We start from the raw sequence: 24,468 nt of genomic DNA, 5'->3' as shown, positions 1-24,468 counted from the left end.
AGGAGGTCCAAGTTACTAATTTTAGTTTACATTCATAGTGTTATTTTTACAGCTGGAGCAGAGAGTGACTGTGTGCTATTCACTAAAATTTTGAGAAAATGTCAGGCCTTAATGGATTTATATTTCGAACCTTTCTGACTTTACTTTTTTTGCATTGATTTTAGGTATTGACTGAACTCATAATCAAGTTGCATGTCTGGCAGAGTTGGGGAATTCAGTTGCTGTCATGCTAAATAAAGGCCTTAATCTGTGGAGGGGGAGATTAAAAAGATCATTTTAAGTTAAAGGATGGGCATTCATTTAAGCATTCCAAAAGAAAGTATCCAACTGGATACGTCCTAAGGAAGTCTTATTGGATGTGATTTTAGCCAGTAGGACTACCAGTTAGGCTAATTGCCAATGTTTGCCCCATGAGCAAGAAGGTTGCAAAATGAATTCAGATGGTTAGTCATTGATACACACACACACAGGAATCTGCCAAAAGATTGTTGAGGAACAGAGAGAGACAAGGGTTCAGATGGCCTCAACCTAAATTCCCAAAATATTAGGGGAACACGTTAATAGGACTAGTGAGAATACCATTTGTGTTCCTTAGAGGTAACATTAATTCTGAAGTTATTTTTTTTTCTGTTGCTTCAGGAAAAAAGCAAAGATAAAAGATGACAGAAATATGTTGCTGTTAATAAACCACTACCGTTGGCAAAACAATTAATCATTTACTCAACAAGTGTTTATTAAGCATTGGCAGTAACTAGTGAAGATGCGAAGCTAAATGAACAGAAGTTTCTGCCCTCAAACAGCACATAGCTTAGAGCAGAGGATGATAATTGCAAAACCATGCTATAAGGGCTGTAATGGGGGCATGCATAAGGCGTGGAGGGGGCACAAAGAAGGAAGCAGGTTTGGAGAGGGTGGTCAGGGAAAGATTTACAGAAAAGACCTTCTGAACACACCTCAAAGGATGCATAGGAGGGGCACCTGGGTGACTCCGTAGGTTAAGCATCCAACTTCAACTCAGGTCATGATCTTGTGGTTTGTGAATTCAAGTCCTGAATTGGGCTCTGCATGAATTCTCCCTCTCTCTCTCTCTCTCTCTCTCTGCCCCTGTCCTACTAGCACTCTCTCACTCTCTCAAAATAAATAAATAAACTTAAAAAAAATATTTTTTAGAAAAAGGATTCACAGGAGTTTGCCAGTGTAAGTAGTGCTTTTCTGGGAGAGGAAAAGCATACCGAAGCTTGTCAGAGCATAAAGGGACTCACCAACTTTCACATCAATTCCTTAATAAGCTGTTTTCATAGCAGAACTTTTTTTTATTTCAAGGTCTTCTCTTTTGATTTGCTTTTCTTTATATTTTAGAGAAAACCTGTGTGTTGGAATGTCTAATGGAGAGCCAAAGCAATCTCGCCATTGTGGAGTCCAGAGCACCCAGGATGACATCTGAATCTCTTCTGCTGCCCTAGTTTCCCTAAAAGATTCCTTGGCAAACCATGTGAATGAAAGCATGACCATTAGAAAAAGGGCATTTTAAATCTCTGGTCTTTTTCAAATTAAAAACATACAAGGGGCACCTGGCTGGTTTAGTCGGTTGAGCATCCAACTTTGGCTCAGCTCATGACCTCACAGTTTGTGAGTTCAAGCCTCACATCGGCCTCGCTGCTGTCCATGTAGAGCCTTCTTTGAATCATCTGCCCCCGTCTCTATCTGCTCTCCGTCTCTATCTGCCCCTTAACCCCCCCCTCAGAAATTAATAAACATTAAAAAAAAATAAAAATAAAACATACAAAACACTTTTCTTTAGCCATATAATTAAATTTGATTATTCAGGGACATAGGGATAAAAATTGGGATAACCAAACCAAGAAATAGGGAAAAGAATAGAGGAAACAATGGCAAAGTTCATTTTTAAAAATCAGAGTAAAATTGAAAGAATTAAAATCAAGTATACCCGTTTTTACACTAATTATGAATGGACTGATTCCCCATTAAAGTCAGACACTGAATGAGCTTAAAAAAAAATAGACTGCCCTTAGGGCACATGGGTGGCTCAGTGGGTTAAGCGTCTGACTTCGGCTCAGGTCATGATCTCACGGTCTGTGAGTTCGAGCCCCCAGTCGGGCTCTGTGCTGACAACTCAGAGCCTGGAGCCTGCTTCAGATTCTGTGTCTCCCTCTCTCTCTGCCCCTCCCCTGCTCACACTCTGTCTTTGTCTCAAAAATAAGTAAAAAAAAAAAAAAATAATAATAATAATAACAATAATAATAATAAAAGACAAGAAAAAAAGAGACTGTCCTTAATGCTATTTACAAGAAACACTTGACACACGATGACAAAAAGAAAATAGGATAGTAACTGAAATCTGTAAATTATCTCAAAATCCACATTTGTTCATGATTTTAACTGCTTTCTTCCATCAGTCTTCTTGCCTCAATTGAAGATAGAAAAGTCAAATTGGCAGCTTGAAGTATCCTCAGTATTTATGGACAACACAATTCTCTGACAGAAATATAAGTAACGAATTTATCTTAAAGCAAGTTGTGTCTGTCAGAGTCCAGTCAGGAAAACAGAAATTGCAACAACAGAGACAAGTAATTATGAGAAACTGGGTATACAAGTGTTAGAGACACCGTGAGGTGACACAAAGACAGCAAGTGCAGGAAACAGCCACAACTCCCTCATTTGGGGGGAACAAAAGGAAAGTTGAGTCTGTCAGAATCTAGAAGTCAGTGCCCTAACTTGCCATACCTGAAGCCTAGAGACTCTTGGACGATTGCCATGTTATGTCAGCAAGGAGATACATAGTAGGCATGCTACTACAGGAAACTTCCCTTTGTTTCTTACTGTAGGCCTCTCCTTAACCCTGTTTCCTGGTGAAGACGATACTCCATATGGAAGTACAGGGTCTCCTTTTTCTAAAGAAGGTAACTCTAAGTCCTACAACCCTACTAGTTGGCCAAATGGCCTCCTTGACACCATTATGTTAGGACAACACCAGAATTTTAGGGGTGGCAAATAGGATCATGCCAGTGGCAAAACAAACAAACAAGCTAACCCAAGGAAGAAAAGAAAAAACAAAGGGTGGGCTTGGGCTTCTTCTATAGCCTAGAGCAGAGTTGATCTTGATCATTGTAGAAATCAGCAATTACAAACTTCTAAGACATGGTATATTCTCCCAGAAGACACTTCTTCTGAATTCCAGATAATAGAAAACAGCTTCTATCAATGCAGATTAAGAAGGAAAGATGTCACTTTATAGAAGGATAAAAACTTCTACTCAAGTCATTTTTGACCCTCCAGTCGAAAGAGCTTCACTAGAAACGGGGCTTCTCTAATTACTGAGAGAACATCTGGAAAGATAATTCAAAACCGGAGCTGTCAAAATATAACTGCTGATGTGTGCATCATCTTGGACAAGGGTTTAATTCATTCAAGTCTCATGTGCTGCATGAGAACTGAGACCTGTGCTCGAAGTCATAATAAGATTACCTGGCTTTCTCTATCCCTGTGCTATCCATCAACTCTGTGGTTGATGAAGTTACGTAAAATAATCAGATAAGCCTCTACTGCAATGATGATGATGACAGAAAGTCAGTGAAATGAAATAGGGCCAGCACAAATCCATCCCCTTGCATAAAAGTTAAAGTTAGAGATTTGTGAACCTAGGACATTGCCATTCAATGTCAGGATTTATCATTTATAGCCAAACACTGGATTGTAACCATTCTGTAAGGCAAATATTCTAAGAATCTCAGGTTTAAAGTTACCTTAAACATTACCAGTTGCAGAGATAACAAAGTGACCATAAGCCAAATGTGTAGACATGTTATGTGGCCCACAGTGTTATTTCTTTCCCCAATGGAATTTGATAGCACATTTAAGAATTAGAAGCTTTTATATAAAAAGGAGAATTCCTGGCTTCTCTCTAAAAATGGAAAGATTTCTTGAGGCACCTGGGTGACTCAGTTGGTTAAACATCTGACTCTTGGTTTTGGCTCAGGTCATGACCTCAGGATTCATGACTTTGAGCCCCAAGTCGGGCTCTGTGCTGACAGTGCAGAGCCCGCTGGGGATTCTCTTTCTCTCCCTCTCTCTCTCTCTCTGCCCATCCCCCACTAGATCCTGCACACACCCACTCTTTCTCTCTCAAAATAAATAAACGTAAAGAAAAAATAGAAAGGTTTCTCAAAACAGGATCCATGTCCCTGCATGAAAACTATTGGTGCTGAAAAACAATTGTGTATTAGAAGGAATATGACCCCATTACTCCCTATTGTGTCTCCAATTTAGAGGTTGAGAGTCAGCAACTGCTCATCATGATGCTGCAACTGTTTTTTTGTTTTTTTTTTTTTAATTAATCAATTTATTTTGGTGGGGGGAGAAGAGGGAGAGGGAGAGAGAATCCCAAGCAGGGTCCATGCTGTCAGCACATAGCTCAATGCTCAAACCTACGAAGCGTGAGATCATGACCTGAGCTGAAACCAAGAGTTAGACACTTAACCGACTGAGCCACCCAGGCACCCCGCTGCAACTGTTTTACATGGAGTAAAGGGAGAAGTGAAGAACTTCTTACACTTGGCCTCTTTTCTCATTTATGCTCCTTGCCTGGCCTCTGTGGGCATCTGAGTGAGGGGCTTTGGTCTGGCTGACAGTCCCCAACCCACCTGATGCTTGAGTCCCTATATAACATCTTCTGCCTACGCATAGTCACAGGGAATTCATCCTCCCTGACACAGCTGGCTCCATGTTTAGTCATCTCTGAACATTACGAAGCTCCTAATGTTGAACAGAAATGTATCTTCCGATGGTCTCTGCTGGTCCTAGTGCTATTCTTGGAGCTACCCACCACGCAGAACACTAACAAAAATACCAAAGTATGCGAGAACTTCTGCAAAGCACTTAGTCCAGAGCTTGGCATGTAGCAGGCACTCAGTAAGTGTTGGTTTCCTTCCCTGCTCCATTTTTCCATTGAACAAGTATTTGACAAACACTTGTTGAGTGTCTACTATGTTCAAGGCACTGTCCTGGCAGCTAAAAATAAAAAGGTGAATAAAACAGTCTCTGAATTCTAGAAACTAATAGTCTAGTAGCTGAGGCTCATCTGTGTGCATTCTGTTACAACTCTAGGTTTGGAATATGTACAGGGCTCCCAAACTAGAGTGAGACATTCTACTGACTTTTGTGGGGAAGTAGGGTAGTTCATGTGTATAGTTTGACCATTATCTGTCTCATGCCTAAAGACTTACATGTACTTTGGAAGCAGAATCACACTGCCCATGACCCGAATATATAATAAATTTGGCTTTGTATTAGGGAATTAAAGACCTAAAGAGACTTAGTATCAGTTAGAATATTCCCTCACTAATGCTTTTATTTTAAAATCTTAGAAATGTTATAAATTCTGAAATAGTAGTAAGCATAGTGAGCTTTAGGAACAAAGAGGAAGAGCACCTGACACATTTTGGTTATTGACAATAATATGAAAGATAGCAGACAAGGGCAGGGAGATGTAAAGATTCCCTCTCCAGAACTTGCGGGATATAATGAATATTCGGCTTAGTAATTTGCTCCTTGTCCCCCTGTGCCCCGTACCTTGTTTTCTCTCAGCAAGAGTTTAGAGCGACTTCAGTCTATGTCCTCTTCAACTAGGTAATATTTAAAGTAAGATAACTTACCTTAGGGAGGGATTTCTAGCAAGTGGATGGGATGAGAGGTTTTTAAAATATATATTTAGGAAACCCTCTGACATCAAATGCACAGGTAACACAAGCAAAAATCAACAGGTGTCACTACATTAAACTAAAAAGCCCTGCACAGCAAAAGAAAAAGCAACACAATGAAAAGGCTACCTAAGTAGTAAGAAAAAATATTTGCAAACCATTTTTCTGACAAGAGGTTAATTTCCAAAATATACAAAGAACTCAATAACAAACTCAATAACAAACAATCGTGTTTAAAAATGGGCAGAGGAACTGAACGGGCATTTGTCCAAAGAAGACATCCAAATGGCCAAGAGGTACACGAAAAGGTGCTCAGCATCACTAATCACGAGGGAAATGCAAATCAAAACCACAATGAGATATCACCTCACATCTGTTAGAATGGCTATTATCAAGAAGACAAGAATAACAAAGATATGGAGGAAAGGGGACTCCTGAGCACTGTTGGTGTGAACATAAATTGGTTCAGCCATTATGGAAAACAATATGGAGATCCTCAAAAAAATTAAAAAGAGAACTACCATATGATCCAGCAATCCCATTATAAGTATATATCCAAAGGGAATGAAAACAATATATTGCACCCCCATGTTTATTGTAGCATTATTCACAATAGCCAAGATATGGAAACAACCTAAGAGTCCATCAGTGGATGAATGAATAAAGAAGATGTGGTATGTATACATACAATGAAATATTATTTAGCTATGAGAAAGAAGGAAATCCTGTTAATTATGTGACTATGGAGGTGTTAGCTAAGCTACAGTGGTAATCATATTGCAATATATAAATACAGCAAATCAATGGGTTGTATACTTTAAACTTAAACTATGTTTGTGTTAACTATATCTCAAACTATATCTATCTATCTATTGAAAGAAAGAAAGAAAGAGTGAAAGAGCAAAAGAGAAGGAAGGAAGGAAGGGAGGAAGGAAGGGAGAAGGAAGGAAAAGAAAGAAAGAAAGAAAGAAAGAAAGAAAGAAAGAAAGAAAGAAAGAAAGAAAGAAAGAAAAGAGAGAAAGAGAGAAAGGAGAGACAGAAAGGAAAAAGGAAAAAAACTAACTCTGTGGAGAGCTCCTCTGCTCCATTTTGCTGAAGGACAGGAGGGCGCCTGTTTTACTTTGCCACCATCGCCCTGCCAAATTGGCTGGCAAAGGTTGTGGGAGAGAGGGAGAGCAGTGCCACTCAAGAGCGACAGGAGACAGGCAGGCTTCCTGAAGTTGCAGGTGGAGAGCGTAGATCAGGGCAGGCGCCACAGCTGCAAACTGTGTCCAACACTCTTTCCCAGAGTGGCCACATGCCAGGCCACCAGCCCTCGACCTGATGGGCTCTGGAAGCACATTGATGCACAGATAGACCGACATCTTCAATGAAACAGTGTTGAACGTGGAGGTGGGGCCGGATCGTGTGTCTGCATACTCACTCACTGTCTCCTGCACTCCACATTTGTCTTCTTGATATCTATACTGTATAAAAATTGGATTAGCCCTTAAACCTAAAATTCAAGGGCACAGACGTGCCTAGTCCTGATTGTTTTATTCTGTATCACTATGGGGTGGATAAACTGTTCAAGCTTTCTATTTGGACTGTTAAGAAAATATTTTTGGGGCGCCTGGGTGGGTCAGTTGTTAGGTGGCCGACTTGGGCTCAAGTCATGATCTCGTGGTTCATGGGTTCAAGCCCCGCATTGACCTCTTGTGCTGACAGCTCAGAGCCTGAAGCCTGCTTTGGATTCTGTGTCTCCCTCTCTCTCTGCCCTTCCCCTGCTCATGCTCTCTCTCTCAAAAATAAATAACCATTAAAAAAAATTTTAAAAAAGAAAGTATTTTCTCAGATCCCTTTTGGAATATTTATTATTGCAAGAGTCAGGATCAAACTATTAAGATTGATGCCCTCAAAGTGAACACAATTCTTTGCCATCCCTAGAGGATGGGCTTGAGAACAAAGAAAGTGAATTGTCAGCTTAAATATGTCCTGTTTAAGCTTGCCTAGGAATTTTGTGTTTCAGTTTGAGCGCTACACTTAAAGAAGAACTTTAAGTTACTTTTATTTTTCTTATGTCTCTACCTTTTCCAAATAGGATTTATATAATTAGACAAGCTGAAACATTAAAAGCTGGTAAACAGAATAGTGAATTCACCCTGAACCATGTCATATGAAAAAGGAACAGAAATTTGTTGTCTTTGTCCTGGGTGACATACCCTATAAATTTGTCTTACTGAAATAAAAACAATAGCACATGAAGATAAGTCTGCTAGATATTTTTTGAAGCATTACCTTTTCTTCTGCCAATGTTTTATTACATCTATAAACGTTGATAATCAATATATAGTTTTATTTTATATGATTAACAATTTACATAACAGATAATTTTACTCTGTATTTTTTTTTTACTCAAGTTTGTTTTTAAGATCTAAACATGTTGTTACATCTGGTTCGTTCCATTATCTGCCTACGTCATAATTTATTTATTGGTGCTCACATTATGAAGCATTATCTTTAACAGGAAATAACTGGAAATAAAAGGCATAGATGCTAACAGAAAAAATGTTGAATAGATAATGTATATCTATATCATAAAATATATGCAACTCTTATAAAGAATGAGAGAAAGGCACTAACTTGGAAAGATGTCCATGATAAATTACTAAGCATATAAAATAATTTTATTTTTGTAAAAAAAAACCCTATATATATATATATATATATATATATATATAGTTTTTTTGTGTATATATATATATATATATATATATATATATATACACATACTAGGTTTTTTGTATATATATATATACTATACATGCATATATGAGTTTGTATAAACCCAGTGAAAAGATACCAAATAAAATGTTAGTACTGATTTACATGGCCGTGGAAATGGATGGGGGAGGAAGAGATTATACATTTTTATTTTATATCCCTCTGTATTGTTTGGTTTCACATGTTATTTTGATAGTTTGAAACAACAATGATAATAAAGTATTAAATTAAAAAAAATACATTGGTAGCACTTAATTTTTGCTTCAGACTCTTCTTTCTAGATGATCAGTGTTAAAATGCCATCTCCCCAACAATCCCTCCCTTCCCACCTCTGTCAAAAATGTCTCTCAAAGTCTCAGTGTTTGTACTAATTCCTCATTTTTGTGCCAGAGAATAAACTAATTCACACTGAAGTGTGAATGGTTGATGTCATCTTAACTGTTACTCTTGCCTGGGATATTTGAATTTTTTAAAGGGCTGTGGATGGGCTGGAAGCTGTAACTTCATCAATCTAAATGCGTTTCTAATTTCAGACAAGAGTGGGATGACTGGAGGAGTGGCTTTAGGGAAAGAAGTCTTTCTGGTAGTTCTCACTCTTGGACCCATCACAGACCAGTTACTCCAACTGTATGTGCTGAGGCCCAGTCATGAGAGAGGCCCCTCACAATGACAATCTCAGAAAGCTTCTTTTCATTTCATTTTGAAAACCTAAAAATGGTTTCCACAGTTGAATCATCCTGTGGAAATTGAATCATCCTGTGGAAACTGAATCATCCAGATTATTTAAAAAATATTTTTTTTTGATGTTTATTTTTGAGAGAGAGAGAGATAGAGCACAAACAGGGGAGGGGCAGAGAGAGAGAGGGAGACACAGAATCCGAAATGGGCTCCAGGCTCCAAGCTGTCAGCACAGAGCTCAATGGGGCTGGAACCCACAAACCTGAGCTAAGTCAGACGTTTAACTGACTGAGCCACCCAGGCGCCCCTAGTCCAAACAGATTCTAAGAGGGCATACTTCATTTTCCAGATAGCAAAGATGAGAAGATTATATCTGTGTTTTCTTCTTCCTTGCTACACATAAAGTTCCTAAATCTCTAGTGAAATCAATGATCAGTTATTTATCTTTCTCCAAGTGGCCTGGCCACCTGGATTTATCCTGCAAGTTGGATAAGTCTCAGCAACTTGAGGCAAACTATTAATAACACGGGCAATATCTCAAGTCTTTTTTCTGGGATCCCCCGAGGTCCCAGAAATCCCAGGTCCTGCTTCTGACGGTAATAGTTACAGACAGGCCTATGTAGAAGCACCTGTACACTCACAACACCTGAAAACTGCTCCTGGAAATGCTCCCATTGACAAGGTAATGCTTTCAGTGGTCTAATTTGGGAACTTTCAGTTGTGACAAAAATGGGCGAGAATGATTCCGTCTCCACTTCAGGATCACATTAAAAGCTGGGAGGGGGGGTGGGGAGTTCAGGCAGCAAAGTTCTCTGACACCATCCTATCCCTTGAGGGACGCTTCCTGGAGTTCCAGAAGGCACCCGGTGGGCCAGAGGAAGATCCAGCTGTTTGCCTTGACCTCACTGTTGCCTTTAACTAGCTCTCTGTTATTTGCATAGAGCATAGTTCCCTGACAACGTAAAACCAAGGGGGAGAAGTATGCAGAGGGGAGGTAATAACAGGATGCCTCACTGATTTCCTTTAGAGCAGTGGTTCTCAACTGGAGCAGATTTTGCCTCCAAGAGAACATGGAACCATGTCTGGAGATGTTATTGATTTGTCACAACTGGAGGCAGGAAATGGGTGCCTGCTACTGGCATCTAGTGAATAGAGGTCAGAGATGATGCCGAACGTTCTACAATGCACAGGAGAGCTCCCCACAAGGAATTATCCAGTCCCAAATGTCAATAGTGATGAGATTTAGGAGCTCTGCTTTTACATTTTGGATTTATTGCAGAGGAGTAACTCTTGATGAAGTCTGTGGGGCACTAGGGATTTTCGGTACTTCTTTTCTTTCCATTTCAGAAACCAAATTGGCCTGAGTGTCTATTGAGTTCTAGGGCACAGAATTAGCATTAGAATAAAATCTTTGCAAACATTAGACATGTCAGCTTTAGAGAATGTAAATTAGACATTTCTGAATCTGAATAAAAACATATCATTTGATCTTATTGAAGTGTTAGACTAAACAAAGTAGAACAGTTCAAAACTGCTTTAAGAGCGTATTTTGTCTTGGGGCGCCTGCATGGCTCAGCGGGTTAAGCATTGAGTCTTGGTTTCGGCTCAGGTCATGATCTCATGGTCATGAGATTGAGTCCTGCGTCAAGCTCCACTCTGGGTGTGGAGCCTGCTTGGGATCCTCTCTCTCTCTCTCTCTTTCTCTCTCTCTCTCAAAATAAATAAATCAATTTTTAAAAAGTATATTTTCTCTCTCCAAGGAGAAATCTGTGGACCACTTGACTTAGAATCACCTAGAGTGTTTATTAAAAATGCTGATTCCTTTGCCTCCCCTCCCCCATCTATCTACTAGAAGAGACTCTCTGAGGATTACACATTCTCTCCATCTTCACCCTGTAGGCCCCTCCCATACAGCAGTGAGCAAATACCTGCATGCACTCAGAACACTGTCTGACGTTCTCAAATGTCAATGATTGGTATTGTTTATCATGATCATTTGGGGGCATGATACAAAATAAATATTTGGTCTTTGTCACTGATTCCTGGCACAGAGCTCCTAAAATCCTTAAAATTTCCTTTTTTTTTTTTTAATTTTTTTTTTAAAGTTTATTTATTTTTGAGACAGAGAGAGACAGAGCATGAACGGGGGAGGGTCAGAGCGAGGGAGACACAGAATCTGAAACGGGCTCCAGGCTCCGAGCTGTCAGCACAGAGCCCGACACGGGGCTCGAACCCACGGACCGCGAGATCATGACCTGAGCCAAAGTTGGCTGCTTAACTGACTGAGCCACCCAGGCGCCCCTTAAAATTTCCTTTTTTAAGCTAATAAGATGACTCATGGAGGGGTTCTCGGTAGCTTCAGCACAGGGGCTGTTTGCCACAAAAACCAGCTGTGTGATTAAAAGGTTAGAACTTTTAGCCCTGCCTCCACCCCTCTCTCCAGGGAGGGGAAAGGGGATAGAGATTGAGATCAATCACCAATGACTATTGATTTAGTCTATCATACCTACATAATGAAGCCTCCATAAAAACCCAAAATGATGGGGTCCCTAGAGCTTCCTGGTTGGTGAATACATCAAGGTGAGGGAGCGCAGAATGCCATAGAACCTCCACACCACCGCCTTCCCCATTCCTTGCCTTGTGTATCTTATCTCTTCCATTTAGCTGCTCCTGAGTTATGTCCTTTATAATAAACAAGTAATAGTGAATAAATCACTTCCCTGAGCTCTGTAAGTCATTCTAGTGAATTCTTGAATCTGGGAAGGGATTGTGGGAATCCCAGAACTGGTAGTCAGCCAGGTGAAAGCGTGGGTAGGCTGGGGACCCCATTTGCAGCTGGGGTCTGAAATGGGCAGCCTTGTGGGACTGAGCTCTTAACCTGTGGGATCCATGCTAACTCTGGGTAGTTCGTGAGAGAATTTCGTTGAATTGTTGGACAGCCAACTGGTGCCAGAGAATTAGACATTTGCTTGGTGTTGGAATGATATATATCAGGGAAAACTACACAATTATCTTACCTTAAAGTAACAAAGAAACCATGGAAAGAGAGAGTAAATCAGATACCAAAATAGTAATAGCATCTTAAAATCTTAATACCATAATGTTTCAATGATATTTTCAATAAGTTAAAGTAGAAATTTTCTCTTAATTTCTGATTCCATATTTACATGGTGTTCAGAGATATCAATTGTATAGATATTTCTGTATTACTATGTTCAAAGCAAGATATTTTAAAAATTTCCACCTCCCCTAAAATGTCCCAAGATACTATGTGTAAGGCAGTTAATAATAATGCTCAGAATTATCTGTGCATTGTCTGTGGGAGGACAAGGAAAGTTTCTGTAGTCTCCACTTCCCCCCTCATTCTACTTCTTTTTAAAAAAAATTTTTTTTTAATGTTTATTTATTCTTGAGAGAGACACACAGACAGAGACAGAGTGTGAGCAGGGGAAAGGCAGAGAGAGAGAGGGAGACACAGAATCCGAAGCAGGCTCCAGGCTCTGAGCTGTCAGCACAGAGACCGACATGGGGCTCGAACTCAGGAACTGCGAGATCATGACCTGAGCCAAAGCCGGACGTTTAACCTACTGAGCCACCCAGGTGCCCCATCACTCTACTCCTTAATGGCAAAATGACAACATGTGAATAGCAAGAGGGAAAATTGAAGACTCATTGCTTCGAGAAAAATAACTTTGGTGTTGCCACTTTGCCTCCAGGGACAAGTCTTAGCAGAGAGCCTCCTGTTCATCATGCATTGAAAGACAAGTTGATGGGAAGGCAAGCTGGTGCAGCCACTCTGGAAAACAGTATGGAGGTTCCTCAAAAAATGGAAAATAGAACTACCCTACGACCCAGCAATTGCACTACTAAGGCATTTATCGACGGGATACAGGTGTGCTGTTTCGAAGGGACGCATGTACCCCAATGTTTATAGCAGCACTATTAACAATAGCCAAAGTATGGAAAGAGCCCAAATGTCCATCGATGGATGAATGGATAAAGAAGATGTGGTATATATATATGCAATGGAGTATTACTCGGCAATCAAAAAGTATGAAATCTTGCCATTTGCAACTACGTGGATGGAACTGGAGGGTATTATGCTAAGTGAAATTAGTCAGAGAAAGACAAAAATCATATGACTTCACTCATATGAGGACTTTAAGAGACAAAACAGATGAACATAAGGGAAGGGAAACAAAAATAATATAAAAACAGGAAGGGGGACAAAACAGAAGAGACTCATAAATATGGAGAACAAACAGGGGGTTACGGGAGGGTTTATGGGAGGGGGGATGGGCTAAATGGGTAAGGGGCACTAAGGAATCCACTCCTGAAATCATTGTTGCACTATATGATAACTAATTTAGATGTAAATTTTAAAAAATAAAAAATAAAATTAAAAAACAAAAAAAAAGAAAGACAAGTTGAAGTCAGCAATGTACTCTACTCCCCGTTCCCTGGGGGGGAGGGGGGCTTCTATAACCTCCTTCTCACTGACTTGACTTTCTCTGGATCCCACTGACTCACACTGGTTCCTATGAATGCGGCCACTGAGTCTGAGCAAATGCCTCCTCTCTGTTTGTTTTTTTTTGTCTTTTCCTGTTTATTTTCAGGAGCCAGCTTCCCCGCACCCCATCCTAGTCCTGCTGAAGGCCGCTCGGTTTCCCATCTCAAAGACCCCCTCTTTCCTAGAAGACAGAAGCTGGAGAGAGAGATTAGAGATTCTAGGACACCAGGATTAGAAACGTGGGTGTCTTCTTCCTTTTCACATGTCAAACCATAAGTACCATTTGGCCAACTCACTTCACGGCATATGACAGGGACAATGTCAGCAGGGACCGCCTCTCTTTCTCTGACTCTCTTCTGTCCTCCTTAATCTTCCAGACGTTGTAGTCTTTAGTAAACAAAGAGATGATTTAGGCTGCTTACTGAGAGACCTTGAGGGTCAGGGGAAAGCATGTAAGGTGTTAGTAACCCCTCAAATTTAAGTATTCTTCAAATGTACACATATGTTTCACTAAAAAAAAAAAAAAATAACTAGAACTCTCTACGGTAGCTCTGTCCAATAAAAATATAGTACAAGCCACATATATAATTTTAAAATTTCTAGCATCCACATGAAAATAAGTAGAAAGAAACCAGTGCGATTACTTCAAAGGTCGCTGTTTCCACACTACAGACCCTTCTATTTATTCCAGCTTAAAATCTGACACAATATTCGCAAGTGGGTATGAAGGACATAGCAGGAAACCCTAAAACAGGAAATCAGCAGAGCTGGGATAGATCATCGATGGCGTGATACAGGAAGTAACTCAATAGAGCTTTGAGGAAATGGCAGAGATCCTTCTAGGCAGGTCTCAACATGCTTGGTGGCTGTTCTCCTGACGCCTAAATCAGAGCATTCCATAACAGAATAGAAGGCAGTTGTGGCCTATATTTTTTTTCTTTTTTTTTTTTCCTCAATATATGAAATTTATTGTCAAATTGGTTTCCATACAACCCCCAGTGCTCATCCCAAAAGGTGCCCTCCTCAATACCCATCACCCACCCACCCCTCCCGCCCACCCCCCCATCAACCCTCAGTTTGTTCTCAGTTTTTAAGGGTCTCTTATGCTTTGGCTCTCTTCCACTCTAACCTCTTTTTTTTTTTTTTTTCCTTCCCCTCCTCCATGGGTTTCTGTGTGGCCTATATTTTTACAGAACTGTCATTCCATGGATTGATCCCATGACAAATAAGAAGAGAAATATCCACAGCTCTAGGAAAATAGTTTGTGAAGCTTCTGGGTGACCCCTAAGAAAAATCTGCTGTCTAGGTATTTTCAAGAGTGAAATTAACCCCAAATTTCAGAGGAACAAAAATGCCCACAGCAGATGTGATAGTGATGGGTAGGCGCTCGGAGGCACAACTAGTGGTCAGAACTGTATTTGCCCCCTCCCCCAGATGACTTTTGTCCCTGCACTTCCAGAAAGCCCTTTTGTTTTTCAGAGCTTTGGGGATTTTGTAACTGCAGAGAAAGGACCGTGGATCAGTATCTGCCTCCTGGCTAAATGTCACACATTTGAAACGTACTTGTCCTTGTTTGACTAAGCAATAAGACATAGTGTTCTCTGGAAAGAGAGCTCTGCCACCCACTTTTATTACACATGGGACATTAATAAGGCAACGGTGAGCTCATCCTCCTGGCTTCAGTTCCTTGGCTGAGCCTCCAGAGTAGGGACGGTCAGAGCCTCCCTGATGCCCTGGTCTTTGCTCTCACAGCTCGTTGCTGGCCTAGCATTTTAAATCTTGGACAAGCTGGCACCCAAAAGAATCCCTTTTTCTGCTAATACCAAATCCTACAAACCTTCCCTCACTCTCTGAGGACACCTACTCCCCAAATGCTCTACTTGCCAGTGAATATGCTTTCTTGAGCCACCAAATTTATGCCACCTGCTAGCAATGTAGGGCGATGGAGGGATTCATGCTGAGGAACCCTGTACACCTGAATTCTGTTCTAGAGTGAAATACATACACAGACAGTGACACGGGCAATGAAGCGTGTTATATTTAGCTGGGCTCCGGCCCAAGCCCAAGCACATACCCTTGAGACCTAGAGTGGACCACAGGCAACAGTGAATGTAATTTAGCCAGGCTAGCCTGAGTTCTTAGGCCAATTGTCTTAGATTTCGACGCTATCAAGGAAAAGGCATCCAGAGCCTACAGTATGGGAGTGAAATGAGGGGATGTGAGGGGATAGAGAGGAGCTGCGATATCTCCTCGTCAACAACATCCCTGATTTTTATTCTTTGACCCATTGTCCTATAGACTTAACTTCTGGGCCCATCTTATCTGGCCCTTTGGGATGAAAGGCACCCACAGAGTCAGTGTCAGCAGAACGTTTTCCCCAAAGCAGACTAATTTAAACACTTCCAATGACATTGTGCCCCCCAGAAACCTGTCACAGTGACGCTTCTTGCCCTTGAAACTGTTGAGGGAAGATCAAAGACACCGGGAAGGGTGGAACTCTGACCTTCACATGGCCAACACGGTGGCTGTTTTCCAAAGTGATGGTCGAATAAACGAAAATGGAGCAAGACGTCTTATACCCACGACCATGCCTTTCTTGGGAATGTGACCTAGAGGATGCTGCCCAAACCATTAGCTTACTTACCATGCCGGAGGGAAAAATAAGCTCTTCGGTCTTGGGCTAATGGCTAACTAAGGCAGTAAGAGATACAAATGCAGAATATGCTCTATTTGGAAACAAGGAGTCCAAATAAACCCCAATTCCTCTTCATTTGTGTGTCTTTCTCCGCTTTAGGAAGTGAATCGAAGCCACTGAAGATGTTGGCACTGCTAAATGTGTATCACTCTCAACACACACTTTGTAATAGAGGTCACCCTTTTAAGAAAGGACAACCTCACAAAACATTTATTCTCCTTCTACCCTCTGAATTAAAGTCTTGGCCTACCGTACTTGTCTGCTTGTGTTGTTTTCAGAAGAGTCTAGACCTGATATCTAATTATACTGCATATTAGAACACTAATCTGATGTGATTCCATCAAAGCCTGTCTTCCTTTATACGCTATATCCTTGTGGCCTAGATTTGTCTCCCTTCACAGTACTTGAGCCATCCTGACTAAATGCCTTGAATTAGTCCGAGAAAAATTCATTCTGCTCTGAGTCTGATGTGTGTTCAGAACCAGACCTATCTTTAAGTCCCATTGGAAACTCATTGGTAACATGAAAGTCATTTTTTTGATTGGAATACTATCACTGATTAGCCATTGTAATAAGTTATCAGTGCTATTAGTGATCAGTACTATCACTGATTAGTGAAATACTATCACTGATACTCTTTTGTCAATTATTTCATGATAGAAGTCTGAAACACCACCCTCAGTATAGTTAATAAAAAGTCCATCTTGGGTATTTATGTGAGTGAAGGCTTACTGCCTTCCATGGATCAGAAGTTCAAAAGAAAAATGCTTCCATTTCAGCTCTTTACCTGGATACCAAAAATAAAATAAAAAACAAACAAACAAACCAGAATTTGCTCAGGCCTAATTTGATATTATTAATACTCTTTTGCAGGTGAGGAAACTGTACAGATAAGGCACAAAGTGTACCCATTGTACAGATGAGGCACAAGGAGGAGCCATAATGCTCAAGGTCATACAAAAATAAAACTAGTATTTGAAGTTAGAGAATTTGCTGACAGAAACTATGTTCTTAATTACTATGTAAAACTACCTGTCACTAATATCCTCCATTACCAAAGGCCTAATGCCTTCCATGATCTGACCCCACATACTTCTGTGATCTCATTTACTGCCATGCTCACTCCACTCCAGGCATACCAGCCTCCTTGCTATTCCTTGAATATTTCTTTTGTTTTTTAGTGTTTATTTATTTTGAGAGAGAGAAAGAGAGAGAGAGAGAGAGAGAGAGAGAGAGTGTGTGTGTGTGTGTGCGCAAGAGCGGGGGCAGGGGGTGTTGAAGAGAGAGGGAGAGAGAGAATCCCAAGCAGGCCTGCTGTGGGGCTCAGTTTTCACGAACCAAGACATCATGATCTGAGCCGAAATCAAGAGCCAGGCACTTAACTGACTGAGCCACCAGGGCACCCCTCCTTGAATGTTTCTGATATATTCCCACCTCAGGGCCCCTGAAACTACTGTTCTCTTTACTTGCAACCCTCTGCCCCCAAGTATCCTCATAACTCTCCCCCTCACCTCTCTTGGTGTCTATTCAAATGTCACCTCAGAAAGCATCCTGCCTGATCTCCCTATCCATAAATAAGTTCCTTTTGCTCCCTGCCTCTTCACTCTCTATTATTTTAACATGCATTATTTATCTTCATAGAACTTATTAATATTACAGTTACTGATTTATTTATTTATTTATTTTCTATCTTCTCCAACCAGAATGTAAGCTTCATAGGGCAGAGAGGTTGACTGCTGTGTTCACTGCTGTGTCACTGGCTCTTAGAACAGGTCTAGCACAGACTAAGCACTCAATAAATATTGACTGGGTAGAAAAAGAAGGGAAGGATTGGCAGAATGGAGGGAGGAAGGTTAAGCAATTCATTGAAATTATGATACTTTGTGTGGTGCAATCAGTGTTTCCAACTCCAGTCACATCAGCATGTGATATCCATCATTTTCTCACTGGTAACAAAAGATTTCCTTATATCACTTCCTGAAGTGGAGAGGGAATGCAGTTCTAGCTTTCAAAGAGCCTAGGGTTGAGGATAATACAAATTAATTCTTTGATTATCATTGTATTCATAAATCCTAATATATTAAGTTCTTAACAGAGTCTAGGCACTGAGTTCATTAAGCATTTTACATGGCTTATCTCATTTTATAGTCAGAACATGGCTTTTGACTTTTCAATAGGGAGAAAGTATGCACTGTGTTTACATACATGAGCCCTGGGGTCAGCCTGCCTGGATTAAAATCCTGAATCCACCAACTGATTCGCTCTGTGGCTTTATTATCTGCAAAGAGGAAAGGATATGATATTAACCGCACCTAACTAATAGAGTTGCTTTGAGGCTTACATGATATTATGCAAGTAAAGCACTTGGCACAGAGCCTGGCACATGGTCAACATTCCAATATCTTAGCTACTATTATCCACATCTTCTAGATCAGAAACCAAGGCTGAAGGCAATTAAGTAACTTTCCCACAATCACAAACAACTAAAAAGTAGCACTGAGATTTAAACCTGGCACTGTTGAACACCAGATTTTTTTGGCAGACGATCTCTTCTGCCTTTCCTAGTCTAAGGGCTTCCAGAGAAGTAAATATAGTATAAGAAACTGTATCGACTTGACTAGTATTCTCATTTAAGATATTAAAGGTAAATGTTTGAGAACTTACACAGGGTATTATTTTGTATTTGTAAATAGAAGTAGGCTGAACGTTGGTGACCTGGAGAGCCATAGATATTTACATGCCTGTCTAGAAAAAGTTGATCACATCTGATTATGTAAACGTGGAAAAAAAAAATAATGCTTCTAGAAGAAAATTTAGGAGGCTATCTTTAGATTTGGGGCTAAACAATCATTTCTTAAGACATAAAGAACACACTAGCCAAAGATGATAAATTGGACTATGGTAAATTTAGGACTGTCTTTTCACCGAAAGACACCATTAAGAGAATGAAAAGAAAAGCCACAGAGTGAGAGAAGGTATTTGCAATACTTATAACCACAAAGAATTCTCATCCAGAATATATAAAGAATCCCATAAATCCTTGAGAAAAAGCCAAGTGACCTAAGAGAAGAGTAAGCAAAAGACATGGACAGGTACTTCACAAAAGAGATCATCAAAACGGCCAATAAACGTATCCGTTGTTTTGAAATCTACCACGTATGTGGCATTTTAAATTAATGTCCAAAGACTGGAAAATCCAGAAAAGTCAAGTGCTGTGCTGATGCTGTCAGAGAATCAAGTGTTAATAAGACAGAATTTGTGTCCGCAAGGATCATCTCATTAAAATACACAGCACAGGGGCACCTGGGTGGCTCAGTTTTTGTGTGTCCGACTTCGGCTCGCGTCATGAGCGGACAGTTTGTGAGTTCGAGCCCCGCATCGGGCTCTGTGCTGACAGCTCAGAGGCTGGAGCCTGCTTCGGAGTCTGTGTCTCTCCCTCTCTCTCTGCTCTTGCCCCGCTCATGCTCTGTCTCTCTCTCCTTCAAAAATAAGTGAACGTTAAAAAAAATTTCAAATACGCAGCACAAGAGAGTGCAAGGTACAATTTATAAAGCTAAGGTTTACAGCTCATGGTGATGGGACATCTGGGAAGCTCAGCTGGTTGAGCGACCAAATCTTGAGTTTGCTCAGGTCACATGAGTTCAAGCCCCACATTGGGGTCTGTGCTGAGCTTTGCAGCGTGGAGCCTGCTTGGGATCCTCCCTCTCCCTCTCTATCTGCACCTCCCCTGTTCCTGTTCCATCTCTCTCTCAAAAAATAAATACAGGGGCGCCTGGGTGGCTCAGTCGGTTAAGCGTCCGACTTCAGCTCAGGTCACGATCTCGCGGTCTCCGAGTTCGAGCCCCGTGTGGGGCTCTGGGCTGATGGCTCGGAGCCTGGAGCCTGTTTCAGATTCTGTGTCTCCCTCTCTCTGTGACCCTCCCCGTTCATGCTCTGTCTCTCTCTGTCTCAAAAATAAATGTAAAAAAAAAAAAAAATTAAAAAAAAAATAAATAAATACATAAACTGTAAAAGAAATAAAAAAAGTAAGGCTCACGGTGGTAACACAGCTTAATCCTGCATAAAAGGAACAAGCAGCTTTCAAAGGAGGTGACGCTGTGACACCGAACTGTGTCCTGATGGATGGTCAAATGCATGAGTTGATAATGAAGGGGACCCGCAGGTGGTGGTGGAAGGAAAAGGAGGGCAAGTGTGCGCAATTGAGGAACATTTTCCAGGATTGGTAAGACATGGGACTGAAAACATCAGGGGTAGCTTTGCAAGCACTCAACCCCGGAACTGAACAACAGGCAGTAAGTACCTCTTCCATGAACTCACTCTTGTCTACCAGCGGAGTAGGCCCCCTTCTGTTGCGGTTTTCACTCTCTGCGTCCCTCCTCTCAATTTTTAGACAGACCTTGGCTTGCAGGCCGCTGAAACAGATTCCTCTCGGCTGTTCACATTTTCTTCAGGGGGCAGTTTCGGTCTGATATCATCGCAGACTGCTTGGGTTTTGTCTGTACATCTTTAGTGAAGTCTCCTTTATATAGGTCATCAGCCATTAGCCTCTGGAAGTGTTGGGACAGGTAGAATATGCACGATGTTAGCTGACTTGCCCTGCGTGCAGGACACAAAGCGCTCCTCCCATCAAAGGTTTCCAGTGTCAGGCTTCACAGAAATAATGAAAATACTGTCAACTGGACGGCCAGAATTTCAAAGCAGCCCTTTTATCTCTGGTTCAGGGCAGGAAGGTCGGCCTCCTTCGCTGTTAGTCATTCCAGCTTAAGGCACAATAGCTTTACTGTTCTCCAGAACACAGTGAAACGCTCCTGGAGCCATTTGGTAAAGGGATTCTGGAAAAAAGAAGTTGCATGACCTTCCAGTGAAAATAAATCATTTCCAAGTGAGTCTTCAATAGAATTGCAAGGACACCCTCCTCAACGCAGAACCAAGCACAGGTGTTTGAGACTTACTGGGAGACTTACTCCGATTCAGTTGGGTTGTAAGGGTTCGGGTGGACTATTTTCTTTTGGTATTTCCTTTTTTTTTTTTTTTTTTTTTGGAGTCATAATAACTTATCTGTAAATAACAACTCTCTTCCCTAGGTTTTTTGTATGGGCTTATATAGCAAGGGTCGCAAGCAGGGAAGAACGGCAAGACTTTAATAAAGATTTTAATTGGATTCCCCAGGAAAAAGAGGAAGTGAAAGCATTGGTTTTGTTTGTTTGTTTGTTTTAATTTGAGAGAGAGAGTGTGAGCCAGGGAGAGGGGCAAAGAGAGAGAGAGACAGAGAGAGAGAGAGACAGAGAGAGAGAGAGAGAGAGAGAGAGAGAGAGAGAGAGAGAAGCAGGCTCCACGCTCAGCACAGAGCCTGAACCCACAACCCTGGGATCATGACCTGAGCCAAAATTAAGACTCTGATTCTCAACCAACTGAGTCACCCAGGCAGCCCTGAAAAAGTGGTTTTTTTTTTTTTGTTTTTTTTTAAGTGGCTTAAGTTCTTCTAGAAACTTTCAAAGCAGATTAGAAAGCACCACAGGGGAAATATTAGTAGGTGGCTGCAATCTTCATAGTGGGGTGAGCAGCAAGTCAGCCTTAATATCCACCAGCAGCCTCTTCTTTACTCTATCTTTTAAGTTTATTTATTTTGAGAGCGAGAGAGCATGAGCAGGGGAGGGGCAGAGAGAAAGGGAGGAAGAGAGAATCCCAAGCAGGCTCCGCACGGTCAGCACAGAGTCTGATACAGGGCTCGAACTCACCGACTGTGAGGTCATGACCTTAGCCAAAGTCGAGTCAGGCGCTTAACCAACTGAGTCACCGAGGCGCCCCAGTCTGTTCTTTACATACGTGGGTTTCAAACTGTGTTCCGTGGAATCCTGAGGTTTTCCTAGGTGTCTCAGGGGTAGGAATACTGAACATGGGCTGTCAGCTAGATTCTGACGCCTCATGTCCCAACTTCATCTACCACATCTGAGCTTGTATCTGTTTTACACAGATGTTTGGTGTCCCATAGAAGATTTGTTTGAAAAAATATTTATGTTCCGGATGTGGAGAAGAGTTTGGCAATCATTGTTATGGTCATTTCCCTTAGCATCTTCTAAGAGTCTCTCAAACGAACCCCACGTATTTATTCTGGTGCCCTTTAATACTGCAGGAACTGCCCTTAGACATGGGTAAGCAGGCCACCTGTCTAAGGTCCTGTGACAAAGCAGGCCACGTGTTTTAAAGGGCCTTCCTCAAAGGCCTCAAAGTTTTCTGAGTCTCCTCTAGTACCTAGGACTGGCGTTCTTAGCCCACACGCTTCCTGGTCCCTGTTTCTCCTCTTCAGAGAGCTCTCTGTAACTCTACCCGGTGTGTGCGGTTGGCAGCCAATTGTCCCAAAGGACTTTGGAGCCAGCCACTGCGGGATTGTTCTGGGGCGCATGGCTGGGTCTCAGTTCCAGAAGTGCAGCCCGACAGGCGGAATGTTCCTACTGGCCAGTGCAGTATTTCCTTCACAGGATCATTCAAGACTCTGTTGCCAGAATAGCGCTGGTACTCTAATTTTCAGTTACGGACACTAACAGCAGACATAAGAATTCAGGATTTTTGGTTACTGACAGTCCACTGCCTGTCTTTGGACTTGAACTGCCCACGTGAGCCCGTGCTTTTGCTCCTGAGTATCTATGCTCCAACTGCAGTCCATCCCTGGTCCCAGCATCCAAGGTCATTGGCAGTGGTGACAGGAATCCATTACTCCCGACCTCTCTTGCTTCTGGCATCCAAGGCAGTTGCCCTGTTCCTTTTTCAGGTTCTGCACCACATGTCAGAGAGTCTCCTAGTAATGGCCAGGCCTGTCTCCTCCAAGGGCTTTTGAAATTGTTGCTGTGCAATAACACTGGGCCTTCTGATCAATGTCCTTTCTCTCCTTTGGATTGATACGGTGGCATTGTGTTCTCCCAGGTTGTTCTTAAGGCCTGCCAGATGAGGGATGGACATTGCATGGCTATTGGGACTATGCTGTTCCCGACAGGCTCGGAGGCTCATCTCCTATCCTCTTTGCAGGTGGTGGTGGAAGACAGGAGTGGGATCAACACTAAAAGTGATGACATTCTAGGAATGCAGGGGTTACAAGAGTTCAAGAGAAGGCATGGTTAAAATATGTGCTATTTTACATTTAAGGTATAAAATTCTTATCAACAAATTTAATATGAGCAGAAAACAAATTATTGTTCACATTTTTGTGCATACCTTGAGCAAAACTTGCATTTGTGGTTATCGTCAATGACACAGAATAACAACCCATGACAGAAACATTGCAAGCCAGTATTCAGAGCAGCACAATGGATGATGTGTCACATCATGAGTGATGATGTAACAGGCATGAAATAACCGATGTTAATGAGTTATAGGAATAAAAAGATCTGTATTGGGGTGCCTGGGTGGCTCAGTCAGTTAAGCATCTGACTTCGGCTCAGGTCATGATCTCACAGTTTGTGGGTTCGAGCCCCGCGTCGGGCTCTGTGCTGACAGCTCAGAGCCTGGACCCCGCTTTAGATTCTGTGTCTCCCTCTTTCTGCCCCTCCCCGGCTTGCACTCTGTCTGTCTCTGTCTCTCAGAAATAAATAAACATTTCAAAAAGTTAAATAATAAAAAAAAGATCTGTATTACTTCTATATAAATAGCTCACCAAGAGCCATGACATTGTAAGAACTGTGTTGCTACCCTTTCTTGCCATGGGAGATATAAATTAGCCAGGAACCTCATATTCAACACAAAAGAGCATGAAGAGATACTTCCTAAACCTGAATAGGAGCAGATGGGGCCCAGGATACTAGAAAGAATCTTTTTATGCACTGATTGGATAGAAAACAATTATGAGAATCTCTACTTCACCCATTTCTTAAACCATAAGTTAATCATCTTTTATGGACTCATAAGCTTGGTAATACATTTTTAATCAATTTTTTTATATAGACAGGGTTCCCCCAAAATATCTTGCCCAGGGACTCATGCACTCTAGGGACAGCCTTGCTAAGACCTTCAACATGTCTTACCTGATGGTTTGTAATAACCTCCTAATTGGTATCTCTGTTTTTTAAATCTCTACAGTCTCTACTGCATCTCCCAAAATCCCAAAGAGTGTT

At 41.4% G+C, this 24,468-nt stretch overlaps 1 protein-coding gene and 1 long non-coding RNA gene across 3 annotated transcripts in view; one reads left to right on the top strand and one right to left on the bottom strand.

Moving 5' to 3' along the window:
- The window catches only part of LOC128775066 (uncharacterized), a 38,751-nt gene extending 37,180 nt beyond the window's left edge, over nucleotides 1-1,571 (top strand). The window contains exon 2 of the long non-coding RNA XR_008419679.1: nucleotides 1,360-1,571. This is a non-coding gene — a long non-coding RNA (uncharacterized LOC128775066). The remainder of the gene's footprint in view (nucleotides 1-1,359) is intronic.
- The window catches only part of BBS10 (Bardet-Biedl syndrome 10), a 90,016-nt gene that overhangs the window by 13,253 nt on the left and 52,295 nt on the right, over nucleotides 1-24,468 (bottom strand). The gene's annotated exons all lie outside the window — the stretch shown is intronic.

The sequence above is a fragment of the Panthera pardus genome, unplaced genomic scaffold, assembly GCF_024362965.1.
Source record: "Panthera pardus isolate Hobbes unplaced genomic scaffold, ASM2436296v1 HiC_scaffold_6, whole genome shotgun sequence".
NCBI classification, from domain to species: domain Eukaryota; kingdom Metazoa; phylum Chordata; class Mammalia; order Carnivora; family Felidae; genus Panthera; species Panthera pardus.
The sequence above is the reverse complement of the archived record's forward strand: the minus strand, read 5'-3'. Positions and strand labels throughout refer to the sequence as shown.